This window comes from Cryptomeria japonica, chromosome 9 (assembly GCF_030272615.1).
Source record: "Cryptomeria japonica chromosome 9, Sugi_1.0, whole genome shotgun sequence".
NCBI classification, from domain to species: Eukaryota; Viridiplantae; Streptophyta; class Pinopsida; order Cupressales; family Cupressaceae; genus Cryptomeria; species Cryptomeria japonica.
Genome location: NC_081413.1, coordinates 652,587,059 through 652,600,577, shown reverse-complemented (window position 1 = coordinate 652,600,577; position 13,519 = coordinate 652,587,059).

Genomic DNA, 13,519 nt, shown 5'->3' with positions numbered 1-13,519 from the left:
TGGCTAGTTAAATCACCTCCCTTGGAAATAATGTTTAATGACATTTGAAAGGTGAAGTGGGTGTAACTTAATGAAATATTCTATGATACAACAAAAGATATCAACATAAATAAATATTAAAATAGTGATTAATAAGCAACATCAATAATATGAACAAGGGTGACTAGAAAAGAGGTGTAATCTATTGTGAAAGGTTGTGTCTATTATCATATCAATTGAGGAGATATAAAAGGAGAAAGAAAAGGAAATATGTTGCAAGAAAGTGTAATGATTTATTTATGAGTTTAGAGTAGTATAAGGAAGTTAAAGGGCATATATATTAATTGTAAATATGGGGATTGGTGTCTCATGTGTGTTCGAGCCTACAAACTTATTGTAAGAGATTATTATATATAAGCAAGTAATTTGTCATGGTTTTCTCTCGTAAGGGTTTCCATGTAAACATCATATATTATTGTGTTATTATCATGTGCATGTGTTAGATGTAATGACAGTCCCAAAGACACTGAGAGGGGGGGGTGAATCAGTGTCTAACTGGTGAGTGGAATATTTGAACTTATTTATAACTTTGCAACCCAAATCAATGTATCGGTAAGCAACAAATAATGCAGTAAACAGAAATAACAGAGACAACATAAATGCACACCATAACACAAGATATTTTAACGAGGAAACCCGGTGTGGGAAAAACCTCGATGGGATTTGTGACCCACAATATTTACTCACTGGCCAATATGAATAAATATTACTTACAATAGGGGCCTGCACATGCAAGAAGGCCGACAACCTAGAGCTCACTGCTCAATAGAAGAGTCTCACTGACTACAATAGGATAATTAAATCCAATACAATGTACTGCTCAAAATAGCATCTCTAATGCCTGGTTCAGTACTGGTTTAAGCTCAGTCAGATACCTTAACCAAAACCTTTCGTTGTCCACTATATAACCTCATACATACAAAAAAATCTCGTACAATACAAAATGACCTATGAGATCTCATACATATATGAGTCTTTACAATATACCAAGTCGACTTACAAAAGATAATTATATTTACAATACAACTCACATAAACAAAACTTGTCTCATGTAGGCCTGAGTGTCGGTATACATCTTTGTCGGTGTAATCTGGATGCCGGTGAATATGCCTACCGGTGTCAGTAGATGGTATCAGTGTTGACCCTATTGTCGGTGTGTGTGTAGAGACCTAATACCGGTTGGTTGCCATCAATGACAACATCAACCATTCTCATATGAGTGTAGAATGCCACCAATCTCCCCCTTTGGCATTGATGGCAACACTCATGAGAAAAATCCAAAACTGTTATCCCAAAACTGAAAACCTAAAAGAAGTGTGCTCCCTCTGAGCAAGTGATCTCCTCTATGCATATATTTTTCTCTTCACTACTCCCCCTTTGACATCAATGACAAAGGATGTCAAAAAGATTATAAAATTTCTACCTCAAAGTCTGTAACCATTTGGTTACAATCTAAAAGATATCCACCAAAACTAAGTTCAAACTGTGCATAAACTTGTTACTATCAGAAAGAATTTTCTCAGTCTGTTGGATCATATCGGTGAGATAGAGCATCTTCTACTCTGGTGATCTTTCTCCAGAGATTGTTGCCTTAGTTAATTCAACTTGCTAAGTAATAAGACTATCCAGTCCTTGACCAAGTTTTCTCTACATCTCTCAGGCCTTCAGCCTTATTCTTACCTTTTCTTTCTCCAAGTTCTCCAATTTTTCTTCAAACACTGCCACTTTTTGTTCAAAAATTGATGTAAGTTCCGAAGAACCTATCATATTCTTTGCTATGTCATCAATCTCTTTTTGTGTCTTTTTAATCTCCTCATCAATGTCCTCTATCAAATAGTGAGGCTTACAAGCTTCTCTATACAACTCCTTATACTCCAAAATTATAGAATTGAGTACTGGTAGCAATGAATCTAAGTGCTTTGTATAGTTTTTAATAGTGCTCTCAAAGAACTCACCCTTGTCTTTATCAACTCTCTCCTTCATTGTTCCTTCATTCACCTTCTCTAGAGTTAGAACATTTTCAACAATGAATTTGGACAAGGTGTCCAATTTACCTAAGGAATTGTCAATGCAATCTATCTTACATGTTGGTGCAATCATCCTCAAGATAGGTAGTGTGTCATAAATAGCCTTAAATGCTAAGGCATTGCAATCTGTTATCCTTTTGATAGAATCCAAAAGAGCCTCTGTCATATTAGTAGGTCTAAATTCACCTATAGATGTGCTCGGTTCAGCAATAGCTTTCCTCTCAATAGATACTTCTCCAATAACCTTAATTATTTCTTCCTTATTACCAACAATTGATTCCTCTTTATTCACATTCTTTGTCGATTTCTCTGTCTCAACATGAACCTCTGCCACAAATTGTTTCTCAGTATTAGTTCCTTTATCTTTTATCAGTGTCTCAGTATTCTGAGAGTCAATAGTATTTGTCAGTGTCTCAAAGATCTTGATATTCTCACCATCGGTTGCCTTAACTTTTGCAGTCTCCTTGTCTACAAAAATATTAATATCCTGTTTGTCAACGTTCATAGAAAAAAGAATCTCAGAATCCTGGTTAGTATTATCAAGAGTAACATCTTCAGTTCCCATATCAGGTGGACTGACTATATGTACTGGTGGGATATCCTGAGTTGGAGGTAGAAGATTATCTGTAATATTTATTGCAGGAACACCACCAAATTTTCCTTTACCCTTATCCTTATCCTTCTGATATACCTTAAAGGTTTTGTCCATTTTCGGTCTGCTCCTTTCTTCTTGCTTTTCCTTTTCAACAAAGAATATATCCCATTTGTTTGCAGTCTCATCAGCAATCTCCTTAACTCTCCCAGCCATTAAGATCACTTGCCAATGTCCATTGACAAAAACTAACCGGTTTGCCTCAGAAATTAATTTATCAATTTCCTCTTTTGAATTCACAAGATGTACCACCAATAATGCTTCAACTTTCAACTTCTTGTCAAGTTCCATTACTGATAATCTTTTTGCTTCTAATCTCATATATAGATCATTTGGCAAATCATCTATTACTTCAATCAAAACCTTCTTATAGATATCTAAATGCAAAATAATTCTCTTCTATTATTTCCCTATCAGACTCCTTAAAAGAATGATATAATTTATTTACATTAATCGGATTTCCTTCCTGTGTTATCTCATTCAATAGTTCTTCCAGAGTAGGGGTATCTGGTGTTTGTTTCTTCTTCGGTGTAAGCTTCTTCTTAGGTTCCCTAACTGCCTGTTGCTTCTTCCTTAGTGTTTTGGTTCTCTTGGGAGAAGGAGAAGGTACCCGTGAGGGTTTTCTCTTCTTCCTCTCTACTCTCTTGAATTTAGCTGCCTTTCCACTATCGGTATTAGAAGAAGTGACAACTGGTGAAACATGTACTTATGGTTTCAGTCCTTCCAGTTCACTAGCAGATATACCACTTAAGTTCATTACATTTTCTTTAACCTCCTTATCCATCTTGGATGCATCTCTGATAAATTTCTTCTTCAGATGGTTCTCTAGGTGCATCAAGTAGTGTTTTTGCATAGATTTCAAGAATGGGTAAATCAACTTCATAACCCATTTCAGTAACCCAAATTGTTCTAGGGCTAATTGCTTCCAACCATGTCTCATCATGTTTAATAACAAAGCAGATTTGTTTGTCATACTTGTCAACTATACTATGCGGTAACCTCTCTCTTTCCCTCATTTTGGTTGAAAAGGTTTTAAAATAATCTATGATGATCTTGTCATAGTCAATGCCCATACTACTGAAAGCTTCCAGAATTTATTTTCCTACCGCGATGTCATATCCAAAATCCTTATGACCAATGTTCGGTATTTCTTTGGTGAAGTAAAGCATCAGACAGACAAGCAAGTTGCCAAAGCAAAAATTTCCTTTCTTGTCACCTTTAATCTTCTTCAAGTTATCAATCAATTCATCCTTAAGCCATTCACAAACATCAATTTTAGTGTTGTTCTTTACCATCTCATATGCACTGTGAATACAAAGGCTAGAAAACAAATTCAATCTATTTGCATGTGTTACTCTATAGCCAAGTACCATACTCACATATCTCACATTTTCATCTCTAACATCATTGACTCTAAGGGATCTATTGTCGAATGTAGCTTTAGTTAAGCTCATCACACCCTTGTTAGGTATTTTCCTGCTTTTGTTAGGCCTACTACTAGTTGAGGGTAAACGGGTAACTATCTTAATTGCTTCCTTTGTTATTTCGCAAACTAACTCTAACCATATAAATTATCCATGGACTCTGCTCAACACAAGACAGACTACTTCCTTTGGAAATTTAGGAATGCTTAGAATTTCAACAAAACCTAAGTCTTCAACAATCTTATGTTCAAGTTTAATCAAACCTTTCTCATCAATATTAACATCATTAAACATTTTCTTCAAGTCCTTAGTCCCTAGGTCTTCTATGTTGCAGTGGATATAGATTATCGGGTCTTCGGCAAAAGCGACACCCTTCGGAATTTTTGAAAAAGCTCTGATAGAATCATCTTGTTTAGCAATTTCAGGGATAATCTTGAATACAAGTCTAGGGAACTTGATGCTCTCTACCACAGTAGGGTTTACAATAAAATTAGGTGTAGAAGATGAAGATGCTATTTCGAAAGATAATAACCTCTTAACTTGAAATCCTTGAATGCCTAAAAATCACTTCATTGCTTCACCTTTAGATTTCCCTTGCTCAATTTTGTGCTCTCTGAATGTTTGAATGCTTGGTGAGTCAAAATGAGGGTTTTCTGGTGTTATATAGCCAAAATACTCTTCAACAACCACATTAAATGCTCACCAGTTAAGTGAGAACATAACATATCTACCGGTAAAGAAGAAATGTATCTTCTTACCATCAACCGAGGGTAGAATGCATGATTTTCAAATTGCTGCAATACCCCCTAAGTATTATTCCTTAGTCGGATGAAGAATCTCCTACTGGTGGAGGATTGCTTTGTTCTACCGGTGCAGAGATAGTTTCATCAACTTCCTGCTCTCCCTTCTTAATCCATTGTTTTGAAAATTCTTGCTTTATTTTGTTTACCTTTTCTTTTCCCTTCATATTAGATCCTTTATTGTTCATCGGTATAGTCTTGCTCCTATAAAATTTTGCAATATGTCCAATCTTGTCACATGCATAACAAGTTACATTATTCCTCTGAATAGCCTTTCCATATCCTTGACCAGTTTGTGTTCTGCATTGATTAGATAAATGCCCATATCTACCACAAACATAGCATTTCATATTCATTCTGCAATTTTCTGAATTATGACCAACTTTGTTGCATTTGGAACATTGACCGGTGGGTAAGTTTGTATTCTAATTATTTCTAAATCTGCACTGATTTTCTCTATGACCAAACTTGTTGCAATTAAAACATTTCCCATTAAACTTATAGGCATTAGGTTGTCTTACCGGTTTACTGTGATCTTGATTATTTGCAGTCCCAAAACTTTCTCCATGTTCAAATCCAAGTCCAATTGTATCTCCATCAAGTTTTTGTCTTTCTAGCATGTCATCAAGTCTTTCTGAACTTTTCTTGAATTTTTCTTTGTGTTCATTTGGAGTGATCAACTCATTTTCCAGAATGCCAATTTGTCTCATAAGCTCAGTGAATTGGATATGTCTTTAGCATATCATTCTCATGACAAAGTCTCAAATTTTCATTTGCTCCATCATTAAGTCTCCTAGTCAAGTCTTCTTCATTCTTCTTTCTGTCTTCAAGATCCTTACATAGCCTCATGGTTAAATCTTGCATTTTATTCCTCATGTTAGTGTTCTCTTGTCTCAACCTTTCTGCAATATCACCAAGAGTTTCTTTTCCATCACCATGTTTCTACATTTTCTCATGAAGTTCCTTCCTCTTGTTTTGTGCTATAACCAGGTTCTCCTGAAGTCCTTTAATGAATTCCTTAGAAGTCCTCAAATCATCTTCAAGTTTAATATTCTTCAATTTTTCTGCATCAAAATCTTCAAGAGCTCCTTCCAAATGTTTTCTCAAACTCTCCATCTATACTGGTTTCAGAATCTTCTTCAAGTTGTTAAGCTTTTACAAATAGAGGACTAGGCTCTGATACCAATTGTTAGATGTAATGACAATCCCAAAGAAACTGAGAGGGGGGGGGGGTGAATTAGTGTCTAACCGGTGAGTGGAATATTTGAACTTATTTATAACTTTGCAACCCAAATCAATGTATCGATAAGCAAGAAATAATGCAGTAAACAGAAATAACAGAGACAGCATAAATGCACACCATAACACAAGATATTTTAATGAGGAAACCTGGTGTGGAAAAAACCTCTGTGGGATTTGTGACCCACAATAATTACTCACTAGCCAATATGAATAAATATTACTTACAATAGGGGCATGCACATGCAAGAAGGCCAACAGCCTAGAGCTCACTGCTCAATAGAAGAGTATCACTGAGTACAATAGGATAATTAAATCCAATACACTGTACTGCTCAAAATTGTTGGAAATATGCCTCGATTTCTCTTGACCAGTGTTCAGGTTGATCGGTGTAACTTACCTTGATGGAACAGCTTGTGGGAAGCAGTGTTCAGATCTGCTTTTGTGGTCATCGAGTTAACATCGCCTATCAGGTTAGCCATATTAAAGTCCTGCAGATGACCCGATGAAGTTGCCTTCGGCAATCAAGTTGTCATCGGCTATTGGTGGAACAAGATGGAAGCTATGTCAATGGCCCAATCGAGTCACCTACTCGTTATTGGGGATCAAGATTACTTGTTCATAGTTATATTGATGACCAATGGAACCTTGTTCCTAGGATCGGTTAACGGGTGAGAAAGTTCGGGATGATCAGACGGTTGTCGCTATACCACTATGGCGAGATGCATGAACGTTATCCATCGCGGCTTGGCGACTAAGTGATGGGTCCCAGCAAGAGAGCACTCGAGTGAAGTTAACTAGTGAGCAAGTCTAGGATGATTGGACGACGATCAAGGTTGATCTGATGGTGATCGCTGAGTCGCGATGGGAAATTGCTCATTGGAATATCCCTCACGACATGGCGACCAAGTGGTGGGACCCGATAGGTGAGTGGCTCAGGTGAGTTAAAGGTCATGCAGATCGTAGATGATCGAACGATGATCACAGAAGATCCAACAGTGGTCACTAGGTCACAATCAAAAATTGCTCGTTAGACTTTCCATCGTGACCCAGCAATAAAGAAGCATTTTGGGTGGTTAGTGAGGTCGTGCTCGGGTGTCAGGGCAGGGACCCCGGAACCAATCAGGGGGTGCCACATGGTAGAGTGCAAAAAGAGATCAAGGAAGATCGGATGATCGGAAGAACTGGTTATTTTTTGATGATTTATGATCGACTAGTATATCAACATTGATCAGCTTTATAGTCCATGGTTCTTAGTGAAATTTGTAAGTGTTCGGCATGGTTGACAGGTCCAGTAAATTCCTTGGCAAGTGGGAGATTGTTGGAAATATGCCTCGATTTCTCTTGACTAGTGTTCGGGTTGATCAATGTAACTTACCCCGATGGAATAGCTTGTGGGAAGTAGTGTTCGGATCCTCTTTTGTGGTCATCAAGTTAACATTGCCTATCGGGTTAGCCATATTTAAGTCCTGTTGATGACCCAATGAAGTCGCCTTCGACGATCAGGCTATCATCGGTGGAACAAGATGGAAGCTATGTCGATGGCTCAATCGAGTCACCTACTGGTTATCTAGGATCGAGATTACTTGTTCGTAGTTATGCTGATGACCGATGGAGCCTTCTTTCTAGGATCGATTAATAGGTGAGCAAGTCTAGGACGATCGAACGGTTGTCATTATACCGCTATGGCAAGATGCATGAACGTTATCCATCATGGCTTGGCGACTAAGTGATGGGTCCCAGCAAAAGAGAACTCAAGCAAAGTAAACTAGTGAGCAAGTCCGGGATGATCAGGTGGTGATCAAGGTTTATCCAATGGTGATCACTAGGTCACAATGGGAAACTACTCGATGAATATCCCTTGCAACATGGCGACCAAGTGGTGGGACCCGATAGGTGAGTGGCCTAGGTGAGTTTAAGGCCATGCAGATCACAGATGATCAGATGACAATCACAGAAGATCTGACGGTGGTCGCTAGGTCGTGATGGAAAATTGCTCGTTAGACTTTCCATCATGACCAAGCGACAAAAAAGAATTCTGAGTGGTTGGTGAGGTCGTGCTAAGGTGTCAGGGAAGGGACCCTGGAACCAATCAGGGGGTGCCATGTGGTAGAGTGCAGAAAGAGATCAAGGAAGATCGGATGATCGAAAGAACCAGTTGTTTTCTATGTTGATGCTCGATGAGGTCACCTTCGGTGATCGGGTTGATGTTGCCTGGATTGACAAATAGTAGGTGAACACTTGGAATGCTTTTGTCGGTGTATTTGAATACGAACTGACCCGTCTTCCGAATGAATGTGGGATAATATTTTTTCCATGAATTCATGAATGAACAGGTTGTTACTGGACAGTTGTGCTCCAAGGCTAATTGGTTTGGCAGATGGCAGTTGCCAGAGATGTAACCAATGAGAAAATGGGTGTGCATAAATACTATGGTGGTAGCCGAAGAGAAATGATGGAAGTTGTAGAAGTCGAGCCAAGTAGAAGTGTCTGCATGTTGTGAGAATAGAGTTCTGAGAATAGAGTCCATAAAAGAGGATCTGAGTACTTTATTGTAACCGTGTTGTTTACTGAATAAAGGGATTTCTTTTTTGGTTGTGGGTTTTTTACCCATAAGGGTTTTCCCATGCATATCTGATGTCTTTCTCTTGTGCTATTCTGTCTGGTTAATCTTAATCTTTTGTTTGTGTTTTATCTTAATGTATTGCAAACTAAAATTAAAATACTTCCTTGCTTGCAAATCCCCTTAGAATTGATGTTAGGAGAGCATTTTTTCATGCACTGTTTTCCTTACAAGTGGTATTAGAGTCATTTAGTTGTGTAATCCTTGTCGGGTAGGGTTGTTTGGTGTCAATTATGTTTTCAGTGGGAGTCTGGCAGAGTATTTTGTTTGCTAGATTGAGATGGCGAACAACTCTGGATGAGTGGAGATTGAGAAGTTCAATGGTTCAAACTTTGAGTTGTAGAAACTCAAGATGGAAGGTTTTCTAGTTGATCGAGATCTGTGGTTTGTTGTGTCTAGACAAAAACCTTCAGGCATGAGGCAAGAAGACTGGGATCTTGCAGATAGAAAAGCCAGCAGATTGATTAGAATCTGTTTTGCAGACTCTATTTTTTTAAACGTTCATGAGGAAAACACTGCACATTTTCTGTGGAAGACACTTGAAGATATTTATCAGGGGAAATCTCTGGTAAACAAGTTGTTCCTGAGGAAGAAGTTGTATTCCTTGAAGATGGACGAGGTTACATCTGTTGCAGATCATCTGAATATTTTCAAAATGATGGTTGCTCAGTTAACCTCCGTAGGAGTTAAGATTGGTGATGAGGATCGATGTATACTTCTATTATGTTCTTTGCCTGACACATGGGATCATCTGGTAATGGCCATTGGGAGTACAACAACCACTTTCAAGATGGAAGAAGTGGTTACTTCATTGCTATTAGAAGAAACATGAAGAAAATCTTCTAAGATGGTCAAGGAGGCCCATGCTATTCATGGAAAGACAGAGGACAAGAAGTCTAAATCCAAGTCAAAGGAAAGTTCTGCTCCTAGAAAGAAGTCAAAAGCAAAGTGCTGGAACTATGGGCAGGTTGGTCACATTCGAAAGGATTGCAAAGAGAAGAAGAAGAAAGGAAACAAGAGTTCCTCATATTCTTCATCTTGTGTGTCCTCACAGAATGAGAATGGAGATGTCTTCTGATCTATTTTGGCAAGACAGACATCTGGCGGTGTCTGGTTCTGTCGTGATGCCATGTAAGACTAGGTGCCATGGGTCTTTGGCAGTGATGCAAATTCATCATTTGATGGTGGATGATCTTCATGTGATTGAAGATGCTAACATCTTGAGGATTCATAAGTCCTTGGCAGAGATGTTGTTTATGTCATATTTTGACATGTTTTCCTTAGTTAGGATGTGTTACATTATGTCTGGGTACACTCTTGAGATGCATTTAGAGTTTTGACATAACATGGTTATGTTCATACAAAGCATGTAATCTCTTTGGATGAGATGTTTTAGACCATGTGTGTCATGTTTATGTTCTTGATTCTTCAATTGGAACTTTGACATTGATCTTGGTTTTGTTTCTATGTTTTGAGTACAATGATCATTTGCTTGGTACTTAATGATAATGTGGTTATGCATTTGAAGTTTTGGCATGGGTTGATCACTACAGGTGCTCTTAGAAACGTGAAAACATAGATGGTGCTTTTTTGGAATGAGTAATAGGTTCAACTAAAAGGCATTCATCTGTGATAACACAATTAGCATTTAGAGGTGAAGAAAGTGTATAATACAGGGTGTTGTGAAGACTTGCTTGCAGGTTCTTTGTTTCCAGTTAGTATTGGGAAAGTTCTTGGTACAAAGATTAATTCACTTCTATGAGATATTGTAAATGGTTGACATTACCAATGCAGTGGGAGCTCCTTGGTGTGTATTGCATGTGAAGCTTGAGATTGTGAGTAACAAGTTGTACTTTTTAATGATCTTTTAAGGGTATGTGTACTTGGATGTGCTAGCACTTGTTGTGGGTGCTATTCTAGCTATGTCTATAACAAATGTTTGTACATTCGGTTAGTTTTTTGAATCATGAGTTTTGTGTGCTCAGGAGAAAGAGTTGTAGTTTTCTCAGTGGATAGCTTCTATATATGTCATGTGGCAGTGGCATGGTAGAAGGTGGAAGTGTTCATAAATGAGATGAGACTGCTTTGCATAGGTGCACATGTTAAATTATATTTTTTGATGATTTATGATCAACTGGTATATCAACATTGATCGACTTTATAGTCTGATTGGTTTGGCAGATGGCGGTTGCCAGAGATGTAACCGACGAGCAAATGGGTTTGCATAAATACTGTGGTGGTAGCCGAAGAGAAATAATGGAAGTTGTATAAATCGAGCCAAGTAGAGGTGTCTGCATGTTGTGAGAACAGAGTCCATAAAAGAGGATCTGAGTACTTTATTGTAACCGTGTTGTTTACTGAATAAAGGGATCTCTTTTTTGGTTGTGGGTTTTTTACCCGTAAGGGTTTTCCCACGTATATCTGATGTCTTTCTCTGGTGCTATTTTTTCAAGTTAATCTTAATCTTCTGTCTATGTTTTATCTTAATGTATTACAAACTAAAATTAAAATACTTCCTTGCTTGCAAATCCCCTTAGAATTGACATTAGGAGAGCGTTTTTTGTGCACTACTTTCCTTACAAAAATAACATCTCTAGTGCCTGGTTCAATATCGGTTTTAGCTCAGTCAGATACCTTAACCAAAACCTTTCATTGTCCACTATATCACCTCATACATACAAAAAAGTCTCCTACAATACAAAATGACCTATGAGATCTCATACATTTATGAGTCTTTACAATATACCAAGTCGTCTTACAAAAGATAATTATATTTACAATACAATTCACATAAACAAAACTTGTCTCATGTCAGCCTGAGTGTCAATATACATGTTTGTTAGTGTAATATGGATGCCAGTGAATATCCCTACCGGTGTTAGTAGATGGTATCGGTGTTGACCCTATTTCCGGTGTGTGTGTAGAGACCTAATATCGGTTGGTTGCCATCAATAACAACATCAACCATTCTCATATGAGTGTAGAATGCCAACAACATTGATTCACCCCCCATTTAATATATATGTGTTCTCTTCAATTGGTATCAGGGCAAGTTCCTTTGAATATAGCTTAATCACTAGAAGGTAGATTTTGGAAGCACACATGAAAAAATAAAAGGAAATGAAGGAAAATGAAAAACCAAATTAAATTTTAATAAACAATCACCAAAACAAAATGCAAGTGATGACAAAGAAGCAAACAAAAGTAATGTGGATACAAATGAAACACACATTACAATAAAAGAGAAAGGTGATATTTGTGAAAGAGAAGACAAAATTGTAAGTGAAACATAAAAAGAAATGGATTTTAAAAGGGAAGAGTATGATGTGAATTTTGATGCAAAACTATAAGAAGAATATGATAAAAATAAAGGAGAAGTGAATCTTGATGAAATAATAATAGATATGGATGAAGAACTTGTTTTTACCTTAGATGAAATCAAAAAACTCAACAAGCCAAATTCAAAACTAAAAATTCAAATTCAAGAAAATGACAAATCAAAGATGAAACTACAAGAATCAAAAAAGATGATTGTGGGTCTCAAGAGTCAAGTTGAAGAGGCTAAGAAAATTGAAGAAGTTATAAGGGATCAACTAAAAGTAAAGGAAGAAGATTGTGAGAGGTTAGAATCTAGGATTGTTTCCTTGAGATAAGAACAAAACAAGAATCCTCCAAGTTGAACAAAAACCTTACATTTGAGAAAAACACTAAGATTTTGGATTATATATTAAATGAAAAAAGGTCACCATTCAATAAATAGGACTTCGTTATAAAGATCAAAGGTAAATGAAGATAAGTCCAAAGAGTCATAAAAGAAGAAAAATGAAGCAAAGGCAAAGAGTTATGCAAATTCTATCAAAAATCCCATCAAAGGATAAAGTAGCAAAGAAAAAGAGAGTTGTGTTCTATCAAAGTCAAGCACATCTTGAAATGACAATTTCAAAAAATTCTTTTCACAAAGACAAACACAAATGTCTAGGTTCCAACATTGTTTCTATGGTTATTACTATTCATGTAATGATTTTGGTCATAGAGTAAGGGATTGTAGAACACCCGAGAGATATGATTATGGTTGGAACAAAAATAGAAGATCTTATGGATTGTCTCTTGGCATTTTGTTGTCATTGATGTCAACTGGTATAGCATAAAGAAAGACAACCAGTATGGGAGAATAGTTGATATGTTGTTAGTTCTATCAACCGGTAGTTGTTGGCAGTGTGGATGAATTGATTATATGTTGCATTGATGTTTTATCATTGATGTCAACACTAGTTGTTTTGGTTGGTTACCGAAAAATAGTTTTTGGTTACCGATAGAAGATCTTGTGTTACTGGTAAGGGTTTAAGGTTTAACCGACAGAGCTTTCACTGAGAAACCTTGACAGAATGCTAAGTGGTGTTGGTGCGACTTCTAGATGGAATTCAGGATGAAGAAGGGGATCCTTGATCGTGCCTCAATTGATTGTAAACATTTCTTTGGCATGGTGGACCCAGATTAGGTCTGGTATCTATCCAGGTTATGGACCGATATCATGTTAACGTGTTCTCTACACATTACCGAGATGTTCTATGGATTAGTTATTGTTGTTTTGGTCTAAAGTCGGCATGGCATATCATTGTAATATGGATATATGTAATGATATTATTGTAATATCTTTTAGGTGGCTGACCTAATTGGTTTAGGGCTTAGGATTTGTATAAATTGATGTAAGATCT